This window comes from Podarcis tiliguerta, assembly GCF_965153285.1.
Source record: "Podarcis tiliguerta genome assembly, chromosome: 3".
Lineage (NCBI taxonomy): Eukaryota > Metazoa > Chordata > Lepidosauria > Squamata > Lacertidae > Podarcis > Podarcis tiliguerta.
The window spans coordinates 24,165,784-24,183,923 of record NC_139536.1 but is presented as its reverse complement, the minus strand read 5'-3'; positions in this window follow the sequence as shown (position 1 = coordinate 24,183,923).

Here is an 18,140-nt window from a genome sequence, read left to right as displayed (position 1 = left end):
TATTATGGGCAGCCAGTTAGGAGCAGCCTCAACAGTGTTGTTTGCACTAAATCCACTCATAATCGTTTCCCCATATTGTGAGGTGCTTGAAATTTCTGGCACTCCCCACTCAGAAGTTAGTGAATACTGACAGCTATTATCAACACATTTTAAAAGAGAATAATATTCTGTCTCCAGGCCCTCTTTCCTTCCTCCTTTCTTTCTTTCTTTTGCACTGTCAAGCATTCTGCACTAGACAGCCAAAGATGAAGAAAGCCAAGAAGGGGGAAAGAAGGAACACTTCCAAGTATAACATTAAAAGGTCTTGCCTTAAGACCATGGATTTCCTTTTTGGTACTTTCAAAGAATGTCTCTTTAGTTCTCTTTGGCTGTGTGACCAGCAGTTGTGGGGTGTGTCTGTGGTTTTTCTCCTCTTCACAGTGACTCTATTGTTCAGAAACTGGAGCCAATTTATGGAAAGAAATGGAATGTTTATGTAACTTACTGTGCTTTAGACACGAAATGAAAAAAAGACTGATGGAGGAAGGCCAGTAAAAACAGGACTTTTCTTCCTTTCTGGACACAGATGTTGGAAAAACACAGCTCCATCTTCATATTAAATCAAACAGCGTTTCCATTTTTAGAAACTGCTTTTTTAATTAAGTAGGTCAGTGAAACAAAACCATCCACTATTTGATCAGCGTTCCAACTTGTTTGTTGGTTGGTTTTTATAAAAAATAATAATAATGTGCCAGTGGTTGACTGCTACTCTGTTGTCAGACTTACAACTTTGGAGACTGGGGAAATGGGCACATTGTGATTGGGCGACGCTGGGCTTCATCTGGATGTACATTGCCAGGCCCCAAATACACAGTTGGCAGACCTCTGCTAGGCTGCAGATGTCAAGCATCCCATTAACCAAAATGTAGTTTCCTGGAAGATGCTGTTTTCAGATTAACTGGGCCATGCGGAAGACTCTTGAAATTAAAGTCACAAGGAGAAATTCCTCATGTTATCACACCTTTTGGTTCCTGCACAAGGGAACAAAGGAACACAACTGCTGTTGAAGCAAATGGAATGTAAGAAGCTGCTTTATACCAAGTCAGACCAATGTACCATACTGGTTCTTAGAAGAGTTTGGAGAAAAGCTATCAGTGGCTACTCACCATGATGGCTAAACTGTGCCTCCACAGTTGGGGACAGTAACGGCAGCTGCTGGAAACCAGAGGAGGCAAGAGTGCTGTTGCACCCTGGTCCTGCTTGTCAGCTTCCCACTGGCCTCTGGTTGTCCACTGTGAGAACAGGATGCTGGGTTTGGTGGTCCATTCAGACAGGCACTTTCCTAAGAAGGAACGTCTAGGATTGCAGCCTAAATTATAGGCACTATAAGTTATATGCATGGCAAGTAAGAATATGAGAGACTAGCAATGAATGAATCAGACTGTTTCCATTCAGGCACCTCTGGGGTACAATGGGTTAGTGTGTCTGGCTGTTGGTGGTTTGAGTCCACATAGGGCAGGATTTCTGCACTGCAGGAGGTTGGACTAGATGATCCTTGGGTTCGCTTCCAACTCTACAGTTCTATGATTCTAAGAGCCAGTGTGGTGTAGTGGTTAAGAGCGGTAGTCTCGTAATCTGGGGAACCGGGTTCGCGTCTCTGCTCCTCCACATGCAGCTGCTGGGTGACCTTGGGCCAGTCACACTTCTCTGAAGTCTCTCAGCCCCACTCACCTCACAGAGTGTTTGTTGTGGGGGAGGAAGGGAAAGGAGAATGTTAGCTGCTTTGAGACTCCTGAAGGGGAGTGAAAGGCGGGATATCAAATCCAAACTCTTCTTCTTCTTCTTCTTCTTCTTCTTCTTCTTCTTCTTCTTCTTCTTCTTCTTCTTCTTCTTCTTCTCCCTTGTCAGTTTGGCAGGTGTTTGTTCAAAAGTCTCTTCCAACTAATTCCCACACTAATCTTTAAAAATTCAAATTTAAGTAAGTATTCTGGATCTCAAAATACCAACATTGAATACATATTCCCCCCCCCCCAATTTTTCTTTAACATAGAATTCCATCACAAAATCCAGAGAAGTGAAATATCCGACAAATGATTACACTCCGATCGATTTGTGGAATGTTCTCCCCAGGAAGGTTCGGCTGGTACCTTCGTTATACACCTTTAAGTGTCGAGCAAAAACCTTTGTCTTCAACTAGGCCTTGGGCTGATTAACATCCAATGCACTTTTAAATATGTTGTGGGAAGGTGGATTATTGTTTTATTGTTGTTATTATTTTTATTATGTATTTTGTGCTTTTTATATTGTGTTTTTATGTTGTGAACCACCCTGAGACCTGAGGATGGAGGGCAGTATACAAATTTAATAAACCAATAAGTGTTTAGGTGCTGCAACCCACCTTTAACCCAGTTTGCAAGAAAGGGTCCACCTTTTAATTGCAATTCCTATTTAAGAGATATGAAACCAAAGCTGAGAAAAAGCAACTTGTTGGATCCTTTCAGTGGGGCCGTGCTGGATCGGAGTTCTTAACCGAAGCCTGCTAGGTCAAAGTCCAGCCTTGGAAGAGAACCTGGTTCCAGCTTGGTAACAGAATCTGGCTTAATAAAGCATTGATTTGCCACATGGGCCATCAGTCAGACATCTGCTGGGCTTTTGAAAAGCCTCCCTCTTCGTTTTGAGTGTGCGCAGCACTCACTTCTATTCCGCAGAGACGCTCTTTGCAGAGGGAGAGCAGCGCAGCGCTATGTGGGGCTTGGGTTTCTTGGCCTTTGCAAGCAAAACCTGAAAGCAATTAAAGCCCAGTGCCATGCCAAATCAGTTATGCAGTCAGTGCTGGATTTTCCCATGGAATTATTACACAAGGATCAGGCTGCATTCGAGGCAAACGAGAACGCACAAAGCATAACACTGCTCCAGAAGAGGCTGGGGTAGCTTGCGGGCAGATTTCATGAGATTTATTTTAAACTAAAAATGCTTTCATACTAATCAATTATGAGCAGCACATAGCTGGCACTGAGGCAATGGTGTGTTCGGTAAAGAATCTATCACAGGCCGCAATGCACCATTTCTTAAAATGTGAGGTTGTTGGGGCTCAAGCTTGCCTGGAAATGGCTACCCTGAAATCCTTCTCTGTAATTTCAGACATGCAGGGACTGGCCATTATTATTCAGGGCTAAGGGAAAGGCACTCTGCACATATGCACATTGGCACTCTGTCATACCTGCCAACATTTCTCCAAAGAAAATATGAGTGACCTATTGAATTATTATTATTATTAATTATTATTATTATACCCCACCCATCTGACTGGGTTGCCCCAGCCACTCTGGGCACCTTCCAACATATATAAAAATATAATAAAACATTAAACATTAAAAATAAACTTCCTTATACAGTGGTACCTCGGGTTAAGAACTTAATTCGTTCTGGAGGTCCGTTCTTAACCTGAAACTGTTCTTAACCTGAAGCACCACTTTAGCTAATGGGGCCTCCCACTTCTGCCACCGTGCAATTTCTGTTCTCATCCTGAAGCAAAGTTCTTAACCCGAGGTACTATTTCTGGGTTAGTGGAGTCTGTAACCTGAAGCGTCTGTAACCTGAAGTGTATGTAACCCGAGGTACCACTGTACAGAGCTGCCTTCAGATGTCTTCTAAAAGTTGTATAGTTATTTATCTCCTTGGCAGCTGGAGGGTGGGGAGTGCCACACAACAAATATATGCCACCGTGCAATTTCTGTTCTCATCCTGAAGCAAAGTTCTTAACCCGAGGTACTACTTCCGGGTTAGCGGAGTCTGTAACCTGAAGCATCTGTAACCCAAGGTACTAGTGTAATTCTGTTCTCCTATAACCATCCATTCAGAAGTCCCTTTAAGTGTCACAGGAACTTATTCCCAGGTGAGTGGGGATCGGCAAGAAGGTGCCTTGCTCCCCCGTTTTCCAAGAGAGCAGCTGGAGCTTCTAACAGCAGCCCTGCCAACTCTGCAACTCCAGGAGGACTCAGGCTCTTTCATAAATCCTGAAGCTTGTAAATCTGAAAGGGCCCACACCCTACACATTCCTATGCCACAGACTAACAGCCTCTCTAATTACGAGGTGTGGCATTTCTGGACAAGAGACAACTAATCCTCCAGACATGTGTGTTATTTTACATTTACCCTACATTTCTTGCTCTGCTTTGGATCTGAAGTTGCCAAAAAAGAAAAAAGAAAAAACTAAACAAAAGCACACACCAAATACAAAGCCCAACAACAATATTTAGCTTGTGGTGAGGCTTGGTATGTCATTAACAGTAAAGTTGTTACTGAGAAAAGCAACACTCACAGTACAGAGTTCAAATCCTGCTTCGATTGCTGCACCTACATTTGTTAAGTTTCACTTATTTTTTGCAAATGGGTCGCTTGCAGCCTGGATCACATTAACTGGTCGTTTCACATACCCCCTCCCCCCATTAACACACATTACCTCTTTCAATAAAATTTGCCATGTGGAATCAGTCTTGTCAATGCTATTACTAATTTGAAAGACTTGACTCACCAAAGGCTGGTTGAATTGAGCGTCCAAGTTGCAGCCCAGTTTTAATTGCCAAAGACCAGTTTATATGTTTAACAGAATCCAGTAATAAAGTTTTTTTTCCCCTCCTGGTCAAAACCATTTCAGACTGCAGTGTAACAGGATCTCTGAAAAAGTCATTTTCATATAGTTTTAAAACAGTTGTGATGTGAATTTTTCTAATGGTGGAATATAGCCTGGGTCTCTTTCGAAGAAGAATGTAAAAGTTCTGGCATATTTTATTCATTCATCAAACTTCCACGTATAAAAGCATCTCTTAAGATCAAGAAGAGAGAAACTGGGAGGTGCTCCAAGGTGGGTGCAAATCAAGAATAAGACAGCGCAGATTTACTTCAGAGGCGCTCGCAGTGGTTTCGGCATTGTTCAGAAACACCCAGCCTTTTGTTTTTTTGTTGCTGAATGTTCAGCTCCTCTCATGAGACAAAGATTTAACAAATGTTTTGGCCACAGGAGAAATTATCTCATTCCCTCAGAGCAAGGATTTCACAGGTGATGATTAACTGCGAGATCACAGAGATTAACGTTAGAAAAGAGCTATTAGGTCAGGTCGTCCCTCCCTGAGGGCAGGTGCGGAAGTGTTCGTTAGGGTAGATTTCTCCACTTTCTTGTCCAGTCTCGTTTAAATGGCTCAAACAAAACAGCTTTCGCAAATTCCATCAAACTGCCACTCTTCTGCAGTCTTGAGGTGTGTGGGGTTTTGTTTGGAAAATCCATGAGTTGACTCAGGTTATTGTTGCTGAATAGTGGCTAGCCTTGATGCTTGGAATTCTTCATTCAAGCCACCTGTCAGACGCAGCTCCTGCCCGAGTTAGGGGGGATTATGTGGAGAGGCCCAACATGAAGCAAAGCATGGATGGGTGAGAGACAGAACACTTTAAGTATTGACAATGGCTGGGTAGGGTCAAGCACAAGAGAGCAATTGTTTGCAAGGCGATATACAGGTGAAACTCGGAAAATTAGAATATCATGGAAAAGTTCATTTATTTCAGTAATTCAACTTAAAAGGTGAAACTAATATATGAGATAGACTCATGACATGCAAAACGAGATATGTCAAGCCTTTATTTGTTATAACTGTGATGATCATGGCGTACAGGTGATGAAAACCCCAAATTAACAATCTCAGAAAATTAGAATATTAAACGAAACCAGCAAAACAAGGATTGCAAATAGAGCAATATTGGACCTCTGAGAAGTAGAAGCATGCATATGTACTCAGTGCTTGGTTTGGGCCCCTTTTTCATCAATTACTGCCTCAATGCAGTGTGGCGTGGATGCTATCAGCCTGTGGCACTGCTGAGGTGTTATGGAAGACCAGGATGCTTCAATAGCAGCCTTCAGCTCTTCTGCATTGCTCAGTCTCATGTCTCTCATCTGTCTCTTGGCAATGTCCCATAGATTCTCTATGGGGGTTCAGGTCAGGCGAGTTTGTTGGCCAATCAAGCACAGTAATCCCATGGGCATTGAACCAGGTTTTGGTAGTTTTGGCAGTGTGAGCAGGTGCCAAAATCCTGCTGGAAAATGAAATCAGCATCCCCATAAAGCTCATCTGTGGAAGGAAGCAGGAAGTGCTCCAAAATCTCCTGGTAGACGGCTGTGTTGACCCTGGACTTAATGAAGCACAGTGGACCAACACCAGCTGATGACGTGGCTCCCCAAATCTCTTTTCTGATGAGAGCAGCTTTTGCATCTCCTTTGGAAACCAAGGACCCAGAGTCTGGAGGAAGAAAGGGGAGGCACACAATGCCGGATGCTTGAAGTCCAGTGTGAAGTTTCCACAGTTTGTGTTGATTTGGGGAGCCATGTCATCATCATAATCAGCCTTCACAAATGCAAGTTGTGCACATCTTCTATTATTTCTGTGTATGTAGCTGGAAGATTACAGATGAACCAACTTGGCACAGCTGCCCTTGGGTACAAACTCATGTCCTGAGAATATATATAGTTTCCCCCATTTTAATTTTGATTGGATATACCTGGGGGCCTGCAACAAAAGGCTGCAGTGTGGAGTGCTCCTGTTCAGGCTTCGTACCCTTTCCCAGGATACTCCATTCCATTGCTCCCAGAGTTTTCTGTTCCCCCTCCCCGACAACAGTCAGCCAGCATTCTGTGGCAACTAAGCACAGCTCAGCCGTCACTGGGCTGTTTGAGGGTTACACCCTGCCTAGCTTTCTTTTGTTTTTTTTAAAAAATGTTGTTCTGCAAACCTTGGGATTCCGCTAAGCTTGCTATTAGCTACCTCGGGTGGCGCTGTGGGTAAAAGCCTCAGCGCCTAGGGCTTGCCGATCGAAAGGTCGGCGGTTCGAATCCCCGCGGCGGGGTGCGCTCCCGTTGTTCGGTCCCAGCGCCTGCCAACCTAGCAGTTCAAAAGCACCCCTGGGTGCAAGTAGATAAATAGGGACCGCTTACTGGCGGGAAGGTAAACGGCGTTTCCGTGTGCGGCTCTGGCTCGCCAGAGCAGCGATGTCACGCTGGCCACGTGACCCGGAAGTGTCTTTGGACAGCGCTGGCCCCCGGCCTCTTGAGTGAGATGGGCGCACAACCCTAGAGTCTGTCAAGACTGGCCCGTACGGGCAGGGGTACCTTTTATCTTTACCTTTATGTGTTTTGGCTACACAAGGATCATCTATCAGCCACAGAATGTGTGTGTAAGTGTGTCCATAGGATTTTTTCCCCTCTGCTTTTCTAACACATAAACAAAGGGGCACCCAAAAACATCTTGGGGGGGAAATGAAATACATCAAATTACACCAATGAGAAAGTAAAATCAGGTCAATAACCAAAATTGCATTTTACTGCCTTCAGCACAGAAACTGACTAACAGAATCGGAGCTTCAAAGATGGCTGAATATGTGGGTAGCTTTCTCGGGAAAGACTGATGATGAGGATGCAGCTCATTGGTCCGCTTTTATCCAATGAGCTAACAGACATGGTGGGGAAGGGATCCCACCATCAGCACATGGGACTTCTGCTGGAATTAATAAAAGACATTACTTTTCTACTCAGGAAATGGAGCTAAGGTTGTTCTCCACCTACATGTGCATTATGAAAATGATGTGCCACGTATTCCGTTTTTAAAAAATATATAGATATAAATGAATGGTGGGTGTTTATGTGTAGGGACAACCTGATTGCTTGGGCTCCACCTCAGTTGCTGAGATCCCCTGATATGGCACTGATAATGGTGCCATATTTGACATGGTGGCTCTGATATTGTGGCTCCCCATTGGCTTGGCTTTGGTTGTTTGTCCTTCAACAGAGACTTCAGTGCGTCCTTCTGTGTGGCAGGCCCTGCCCTGTGAGACTCCTTAGGAGTAGAGGTTCATCAAGAAGGATCCCTCCCTTATGCCAGGCATCTTTTGAAAACTATATTCTTTAGGCAGGCCTTTGCAGTGTGAATGTTCTCTTTTTAACCCATCAGTATTCACTGATGTTTTTAACAACGTGTTAATGGATCTTTTGTTGATTGTATCCTTATGCGCCACTCTGGCTTGCTATAATTTTATGATAGTGTGGATTATAAATTCAGGAATAAATTAATAAGGTATGTATATATGTGTGTGTGTGTGTGTGTTGGTGCTTTGCAAAGGGGAGGTTGTGCCTCTTGCGCTACGAGCTCAAGCATGCCTGCGTGATGCCCTTCCACGGGGACCATTTTGGCTAGGCATCTTTCAGCTTGACAAGAATAACTAATATGAGGGGGTGACAAGGCTGAGGCAGCCTCCTTCCCCCGCCACCCCCGCTGCCACACGCACATCCTAGGGGGGCTGACAGAACTTGTCGCCTAATCTGGGATTTACTTTTTTCCTGCCCTGTCAGGGACTCTTGATCTGGGGCAGGAGAGAAAAGTCTCCGACGAGGGTTTAACTTTTAAATCCCTCATTCTGAAAGCATGAAGCATCTGTGTGCAGCAAACATATCTGACAGGCGTTGGACCCAGGGGAGGATCAGCTTCGCGAAGCTGTGCCATTGATCGCTCTGCTTCTCTCACTTCATTTCCTGCAGCGTCTCTAAATCCTGGTAGATGTAATTTCCCTTAGCAGCTGTCTTGACAGAGAATAACCTAGATTCCCATTACCTAGCAATTCCCATAGGCAAGTCTGATAGGTAGCCTCACGCACTGCCAGGCCTTCGACGGTACCTGCTTTAGGCCTGGCTCGATGCCCAACTTTGGCTGATAGGGGTGGGTAAACCCGTCAGTTTCTGGGTTTCTCGTTTCTCCACTCTTAGGTTCGGTTCTCCACATTTCCACATGCCAGTTTGTGAGTTTTTACAGGGGGGAAATCCTCGTGAAAATTAGGAGACCGTTTTGGTGCAAATTTCTCCTACTATGCTCACCTTGTACACGGTTCCACCGAATACAGTGGTACCTTGGCTTAAGTACTTAATTTGTTCTGGAGGTCCGTACTTAACCTGAAACTGTTCTTAACCTGAAGCACCACTTTAGCTAATGGGGCCTCCTGCTGCCACCGAAGCATGATTTCTGTTCTTATCCTGAAGCAAAGTTCTTAACCTGAAGCACTATTTCTGGGTTAGCGGAGTCTGTAACCTGAAGCATATGTAACCTGAAGCATATGTAACCTGAGGTACCACTGTATAAACATTTTTGCAAGATATTTGACCCTGTATATAATGCATTTTCATATGCTATTTGTACTAACATATGCATATATCCTGCACACTTTGCTATATGCATTTGGAGAACGCAGTATAGGCAAGATTTGGAGAAGTGCAACATTCAAATGCTGACTATTGTTTTGTACAAATTGGGCGAACTGAATCAAATGTGAACTGAATCAAATTTCTTTCCTATACCTAATAGCCAAGTACCAAAGCAGAGGCCTGCATCACCCTAACCACCAACCGGGCTTTGTTTCATGATGCTCTGTGTTTGCTGTTGCTGAGGTTTTCTTACTGCAGTGCTTTTGTGCAAAACTGCAGTGCTTTTGTGCATCTAAAAGCTTCATGACTGGCAAAAGCATAGCAAGTGCAGCTTTTTCTCTCTTTTCCTATCACTGCCTCTCTGTGTTGAGAAAAGGCACACATGGTGTCAGCTCAAGATTCTGTGGACACACACAGTGACCTGAGGATGTAAAGGTATTCCTCCATCAGAACTTCTGGACCATGTGTTAACACCTACAAGGGAGGCCCTGCTCATAGTGCCAACAGTAGGTGAAGATGGTGGCCTAGTGGCATGAGGCAGGGACTTCTCAGGGGCAACTTACAATCTTATAACCTTACAAAGCCTAAATTTAGGAATTCCCTCCAACAACCATCCAGCAGGTATCTCAACAGGACCACAGGATAATCCGTAAGGAGTTCAGAAATGGCTACACATTTCTGCAATTATTTCAACTTTCCTTGATTGTGGAAAGCATAGCCATAACGCTGGTGAAAATGGTGACTCAGATTTTCACAGTCCTGCTAAAACTTACACATATTATGAAACTTAACGTAGATTTGAGGTCTCCTTTCCAGGAAGTTTTCTGAACATCTGAAAGTAATATTTGCCTGTGGGTAGGGGAGCTTGCTCAAGATGAGCTTACAATCATGCAAATAGATTATCCGGATTCACTCTTTGAGCTTGGCTGAATTTAAACCAGGTTCAACCTTCAAAACTGCACTGAATGTCTGGCCTGAGCCCCAAAATGTGTAAATAGACACACACACCAAATCCGAGTGTGTAACTCTTAGGTTTCAGTGCCAGCACCGATTCTTCCTTTTAGAACGGTAAAGAAGAATTGAAATTTGATGTATGGAGAAAGTATCTGTTCCGATGCATATGTCACTCATGTGTGTGTGTGTAACAATGGTCTGCAGATATGTGCAGAAGAATCTCTCACTGCCAGACTGTGGCAATGTGGCAAAGCTATAATTTTCATTCCACGAATGTCCAAAAGCGCACTTCAACTTTGCCCAGTTCTAAATGGAACTCAACTGTGTGTAAAAACGCACACATCAGATTCAAGATATTTTGAAAGCTTGCGAGTGCATAGAACAATGCTGTTATACAGTTCTTTGTTATGCTAATAATCGCTTGCCAGCTGCTTCAAGCTGCCCTGCAATCATAGCCAAGAGCCAGCCAGCCCATTAAAAGGAGCGAAGCGGGTTGGGAGGAGGGGAAGAGGGCAGCCTTCTTCACCTTCTCTGAAAGATTCTGCTACTTCTAAAATTGCAGGTCCTCCGACTGGATTCAAACAATTAATTCCCCACATGTGCAGCGATTTCTGCAATCCGAAAGTGGCAGGGATCCAGTGGAACCAGATTGATTAAAGGGGACCAAAGCATGATGGACTGTGCAGCTGCTGCTGCTACTAGGAGGGAGAGGGGCCACCCCTGAAAGTGAAAGCAGTAACAAATTTGCATCTGTTTGCATTTGCATCCATTGCTTTGCTCAAAATTCCCTCTGGCCCCACCTACCACTGTCACGTGCCCCAATCCCAACTGTCTGCCCAGAGGGGCTTATGGGGTCCTTGGTCTGAGAAAGACCCGTGTGGCGTAATGGTTAGAGTGTTGGACTCGGACTGGAAGAGCAGGGTTCGAATCCCCGCTCAGCCATGAAGCTCACTGGGTGACCTTGGAGCGGTCACTGTCTCTCAGCCTAACCTACCCCACAGGGGTGGGGGTGAAATGGGGAGGAGGGGGAGGAGGCACTATGTGTGCCACCTTGACATCCTTGGAAGGCAAAGGTGGGGTAATAAATATAATAAATAAATATGTGCATAAAGTTTAGGGCGGACCAAACTGGACCTTCAGGAGATCTGACTGACTGGCAGGAGCTTTGCAGAATTTTGAATGGGAAGCTTTTCATCCCTACCTAAAGATGCCAGGGATTGAATTTAGAACTATTTATGTGCCAAGTATGTCCGCTATAACACAGCTATGGCCCTTCCTTCTTCCCTACAGCAGCTATATAGAATACCGTTCAGAAAAGGAGATTTGTCCATGAAAGCTCAAACTAGCAGCAGGTAACATCCTTTCTTTGCCTTCACACAGATGAAAGTTCCAACAGCATTATTGGCATCAAGACAGCAAGACAGTTCTGAACAAGAACTTATGTTCGGAAACCCCTGTGAAGATTTCACACATGCATACATACACACATACACACACACACAAACTGCATCTATCTATAAACACGCCATAATATGATGATTTGCAGCCGTTCCAGATCAAATGGTGCTTTCATACTATGCCAAACACAAAACTTTTCAATGGAATCAATTTGCACATTCGACGATGAATGAAGTGGTGTGTGTCAGCTGAGATATCGAGTGATACACATAACATGTGTGAATTGGCCCTAAGTGCATCTAATAGCTCCGAGTAGCTGGAAAAAAAACATTTTCTGATGAAGAGGAACAACCAAAAAGAATGAATGCTTGTAATGTTGTTTTTTAAAAACTAAAAATAAAAAAAATAAAAAAGCAAAGGTAGTTAAGGTGGTTCATAAAGAAAATACTCAAATTCCACAGTTGGGCAATCACTTTATTAGGACCAACCAAATCATCTTTATCAGGGCTGCCCATATACTAGCTAGGCACTTAAGCATAAGAATAGAAGAAGAGGCTACTGGATCAGGCCAATGGCTCATCTAGTGTAGCATCCTGTTCCCACCAGATGCCTGTGGGAAACTCACAAGCAGCACCAAAACACAAGAACACTTTCCCCTCCCACAGAGCGTAGAATCCAGCAACATTACAGCTTCCAGCTATGAAGGCAGAGCACAGCCGTTGATAGCCTTATCCTCCATGAATTTGCCCAATCCTCTTTTAACACCACCACTGGGTGCAAATCCCATAGTTTAACTATGCGCTGCGTGAAGAATACCTCTCTTTCATGTCCCCTGCAGGTTCCAACATCCAGCAACATCCAGGAGTTCTAGTGTAATATTGTGCTTTTCTATCCCCTTCCTCCATACTATGCACTTAGAGAATAATTTGCTATTAGCCATGGTGGGGAACCTTTTTCGGTTCTGCACGCCAGAAGCTAGCCTCATGGGCCCACACTTGGCAGCCAAGGTCTACTTCCCCTTGCCAACACACAATCAGGAGCACACTTTAAGTCTCCTTGTTCTGCGTCTGCTGTCATGCCTCTGGCTGCTCCATGCCTGACATCACAAATTACGTTTTGAGGGAAACAGCTTCATAGGCCAAATTTGACCCCCATAGGCTAAAGGTTCTCTACCCCCTATCTCTTGGTCCCTTTGCAGCCTAGCTATATTCCCTGACCTCAGATTTTTGTGCCTCATTTTGTACAATGGCCTTGAAGAACCAACATGCAGTGGCAGATGGGTCCAAAGCCTTGCTTAATCATAGGATTGTAGAATTGAAAGGGACCCCCAACAGTCTTCTCCCCCAACTCCCTGTAATGCAGGGATCTCAACTAGATCATATATGTGGGAAGGAGCTGCTGCACTAGCTTCCTGACAGGTGGGTCACTGTTGCTTTCCAGTAAGGAAAAAGGGCGAGGGGTGAAGCAGTGGGGAGTTTGGTACAGCGCAAAGGCACCAGTGGACTTAATCTGAGGTTCCTGCCAGTGCATTTGAACTGCACCAGCCTCTCCACTTCCTTGCCCCTCCTGGTAAGCCTCAGTGACCCACCTGCTGGAAAGCTAGCTGCTTCTGGTTCTGAGGTTCCTGGTCCACGGAGTCCCTGTTAGATGTAAAAGGAATGTGCCACAGACCTCGAGATCAGTGTTGTGAATGATCAATTAACACAGCATCCTGGAAAGGAGGAATAGTAGTGTATGGCTACTCCTAAACCAAGATGTGACTGCATGATGAGCTGGCCGGGCCTGGAAATCTGATCTGAGACATTGCAAATCTTACCAGAGGCTGCTTATGTGACAATTAGTTCATCCAGGCCTTGCTGTCACAGCATTCTCTATTCTTTGGAAAGCCTTGGAGATCCCGTCTTGAGATCCTAATGAGCTTCCGCATGCCCAGCATTTATAGCTGTTCAGTTCACAGGGGCCAATACCGAGCCTTAGATGGTCTTGGATGCATCTCTCACATTCTCAGAATTAATCTGAGCTGGATTAACTGCTTCAGAAGATCTGGGCAGACTGCCAGGGGTGTGTTTACATTAAAATAAAACTGGACCTCAGAGAGATAGTTTGCAACATCACAAGGGAATCTCTGTGTACTATAGTATAGTCAATTCTTTCCATCTGCCTCAGCAACAGAAGTGATCCTCTATTTTTATAAAAGGATGACTGGAAATGGTGTATGTCTGAAATATTCCTGATCTGACTAATTATAGATGATGGCTTGTAAAACCTTCACATTTTTATAGCTTCGTGGAAGAGTTTGTCTAGATGCCTCTTTGATTCAACCTCTTCACAACATATATCAGCCTTCCCCAGATGTTTGGGACTACAGATGCCATCCACCCTGGCCTGTAGATACTGCAAGCATACTTCTAGAAAATCATTGCAACGAGCTAACAATTGTGTCATTTTTGAATAATTTTGCGGAATGATTTTGCAGTCTTATCTGGCTTTTACATTTATGTGTTAACTGCTGACCCATTTCTCAGTTGCAGAACTATCTGAAGCAAAGTGAATCCATCAGGGGCCCTCAATTTTTATTTAAAGTTTACATTTGCTACAACAAACAAAAGGGAATACTCTGAGTTGGTGTGTCTAATGCCTACTGTTCCAGAGTTTTCAGTTTAATGCCACAACTGTGGACCGAGGACAGAAAAAAGCCCAAGCAGCATCATTGTGAGAGCTAACTTGCAGATGAAATGAAATTAACAAGAGCTGTACAGAGCTTCTAAGCTTCTTTAAAAGAAAAGGAAAACAGCAAGCAGCCAACTCAAATACAAATTCAAAAGGAAGCAAGCCGAGGGCTAGCCAATGCAACTTTAAGGTAAAATCATCAGATTTAATTTCAAGTACGTCAGAAAGAAGTTGTCATGCTGGCCAAAGAGCTGCAGGGAAGGGGTCCACAAGCTTAGGGAGATGACGGAAATGGCTTCAGAGAGTGGTTGTTTGAGGAGACCCGCTACTGTCCCTGGAATTTACTTATTGAAGGAGAATTGAAGGGGTGAAATTGGGTCTGTGAATTGTAACCAATGCACTCATTTGAAAGTTCCAAATTCCATTTGGTAAGCTTGCAAAGCAGTGTGTTGCAATAAATACAGGCACGGGTCTTTCCTTCCCATTCTTGTTTCCCCCCCTGCGCAGTATCGCCTTGTTTCCCTGACATGCTAGAAGGCAAGTCTGAGTACTCTTGTCAGGCCTACTCCATTCTGGGATTGTAAATATGACAATTAATGGGCTTTGTGTTACTTGGAGGAGGTCCAAAGTTGGCCCAGAAAATTTTGGCACCTGAAGCAACCCCAAAATGGTGTCTCCTACCCACCACCACAGAAGAACAGGTGAGGAAACATCTACATCAGGAATAAAGGGGAAAGGAAGATCAGCATCAGGATCTGCTGTCCCTGGAGATCCTGCTGCATGAGGCGGTCACCTCACTTGCCTCATGGGCAGGTGGCCCTGATGCCGAGCTCCTGTGATAGATGGCATTCATTACTTCCCCAACTCGAAAGTGGTATGTGGCCTTGGAAATGTAAAGGTTCTACCTCGTTAGGCTTCAAGAAATGGCAGGACCCATTAACAATATGCTTATCCTTGATTTAACCTGCTGCCTGCAGAAACCGTTTAATGCTGCCTTGTGTCTTTGGGGAAAAGGTGGGATATCCATCCACCCATCCACAATGCTAGCTAGAGCCCACTTTCTGACAAGCAGCTTTGGACAATCTTGTCCTATAATCCTTTCCCCTTAGGCACATATTATTTTATTAAATGTTCTATTTTTAGTTTCCCCCAGTAAAAATATTAGGGGAGGGGAACCAATCAACTTTACATATAGGGATTAATTTCTGCCCAGCAGGACATCCTTCACAGCCTTTCTAGTTGCCTGCACACTCTTCTTTCTTGAAAACCTCCAAGGATATAAGACACCACTGTACCCCTGTGCTACTTACTGTGTTGCTGATATGCTCAGACATTTAAAAAGTATTCCCCACTGTTTAATTTTAACACACATCTCAGAATTAGAACCTAGAGCTTCTTGTCCTCCCCTCAGTGAATACAGCGAACTCCCTTCCCTCCTTTCTTCCCTTTCTTTAAATTTCTAAAAATCAAAAATTAATCTGTTTTTGTTAGCCCACTTTCTTCCACCATTCCCCATAAGATTTTCTGCTTAGGCCCGGCTCTCCTTTGTAATTTTTCCAGCAGGATTTACATCAGAGTAAGCAAGCATAGGATTGCACTGAAAATGTTCAAGTGAGGATTTTGTTGTACATCAATAATTTGCAAGTCAGAATTGAGGAAGACCCCCCCCACACACCTTTGGATGTTCTTCCAGTGATTTGAATGAATGAATGAAATGTCTGTCTGTCTGTGTGTGTTCATCTTTCTATATAAAGATGTGTTGGCTTCACTTACTAAAGAAGATATCAGAATCTTTAAGGTTCTTCTTAACCTTTAAGGTTAAGGAAATCTTTAAGGTTCTTCTGAACACCACAGTCCAACCCTGGTCAAAAGTAATAATTGGTTTTATCATAAAATCATAGAGTTGGAAGGGACCCCAAGGGTCATGAGGGATTAGATATTCCAGGATAGAATTGAGGATACAGTTATCAATGCGTATCCTTGAACACATCTCACTGAAAGTACTGAAGTGAGTGTAGATGGTACCTGCCTGGGGATGCATATCTGGCTTACGCTTGAAGTTCTTGATTTAGCTGGTGATATGTATGTGGGTGCCAGTTGTGGATGAGTGCTCACGGGAAGGGCAGATCCTGAAGCTGAGGCTCAAATACTTTGGCCACCCCATAAGAAGATAAGACTCCCTGGAAAAAACTCTGGTGTTTGGTAAGATTGAGGGCACAAGGAGAAGGGGACTACAGAGGATGAGATGGTTGGACAGTGTTATAGAAGTGACCAACAAGAATTTGACGAAACTCTGGGAGGCAGTAGAAGACAGGAGTGCCTGGCATGCTCTGGTCCATGGTGTCACAAAGAGTTGGAGACGACTAATTGACTAAACAACAACAATGTATGTAGAAGTCTTTTTCCACATGAGAGGAGGAGGCGTACAGTAAAATCACTCAAAAAAATCCGCATCTAACAAATTAAAATACTCTTGTATAACATTCACGAATCCTCGTGGCATGTTGCAGAAACCTGGCTACTATCTCCATCTGCATAAACATTAGGAAGTCTACCTTACATTCATCTGACTGCCATGCCCTGCTACCAACCAACTGCTTGATGAACTTAGATTGAATTGTCTGATACAAGGGGCAGTGCAATAGAACCTGCATGACTGATTCTATAGGATTCTGTTCACAGGGGCATAGTCTCTCTGCAAGTGGTATTTTGTGGAATCTCTTCTGCAGTACTGCCAATGGCAGCAAATTCAGTCTCACTAGCACGTACGCCTTGGCACTTTCCTGGATGTCTTTTTTATGTTTTATTGGTTTTAAAAACAAAACAACACAAAACAATCAACAAAAACAATCCAAAATCGATACTTATTACAAAAAAAAAAATAGATTCATACATAACTAATTCCAACATGATTTCCAATCCCAATTCCAATTGTGGTTCCTAAATTACATTTTTGACTACTCACTTAACTTTCTCCTAAGTTGTTTTGGTTTTATTGGTTTTGTAAAATTCTGTTATTTCATTCGGAAGTCAATCCAGGCCTGTCAAAGAATTTAGATTTTCACATTGTTCTTTTAGGTGTGCTCTGTAAATGTCCCACTCTCTGTTAAATATTTGGTCTGTATAATCTCTGAATCTTGCTGTCAGTCTTGCTAATTCTGCATATTCTAACGTTTTGTTCTGCAAATCCAATTCAGAGGGAATGGAGTCTCCTTTCCTGAATGTCAGAGGACCTTAGTTTATAAAAAGGTTGCCAATCCAGGGGAGGCTGCCACCTGCAGAAATCGATTCGCCTCTCCCCTCTTCCATGAACAGGAGATTCCATGAGTTCAAAACCACTCATGGGCCATCTAGAACCATCCCAATTTGTGTGGATTTCCTCATCCGGGCAGAAGCTCGGTACCCATAATCATGTAGTCCAAGATAATTTAGCCCTGTTCCGGCAAACTACTCACATCTTCTGTTGAAGTGTAAGCTGTGGAATGGGGCTTTGCCAGCTAGTTCTGCCCCTAATGTCACAAAATCTGGTTGGCCCCGACTCTGCTATCTGTGCACAGTTGGGGCCAGGCAGAGTATGTGTGATCAGGGGTAGGCCTCGCTGGTTTAGCCCTATTAATGAAGTGAGTAGTTCATCAGAATGAGGCTTCCAGTTACAGTACTGGAAATGTCTGACATCTTCCCCATGAAATTTAAAGAAACAACAGCATTAATTCTGCTTCGTAAGAGTGGCAGAGGTGGATTTAGGGGAGCACAACCAGTTCAAAGGGGTGCTGAATTTTGGTGTTGCACAGGGTGCCACTGAAATTTGAAACCCCAAGAAGCACCACTGATTTTGGCCTTCATTCCCACATGGGGAAAAGCAAAATGGGGACACATTGTTGAGCTGTGGGAATTGCAAAGCAGCCTC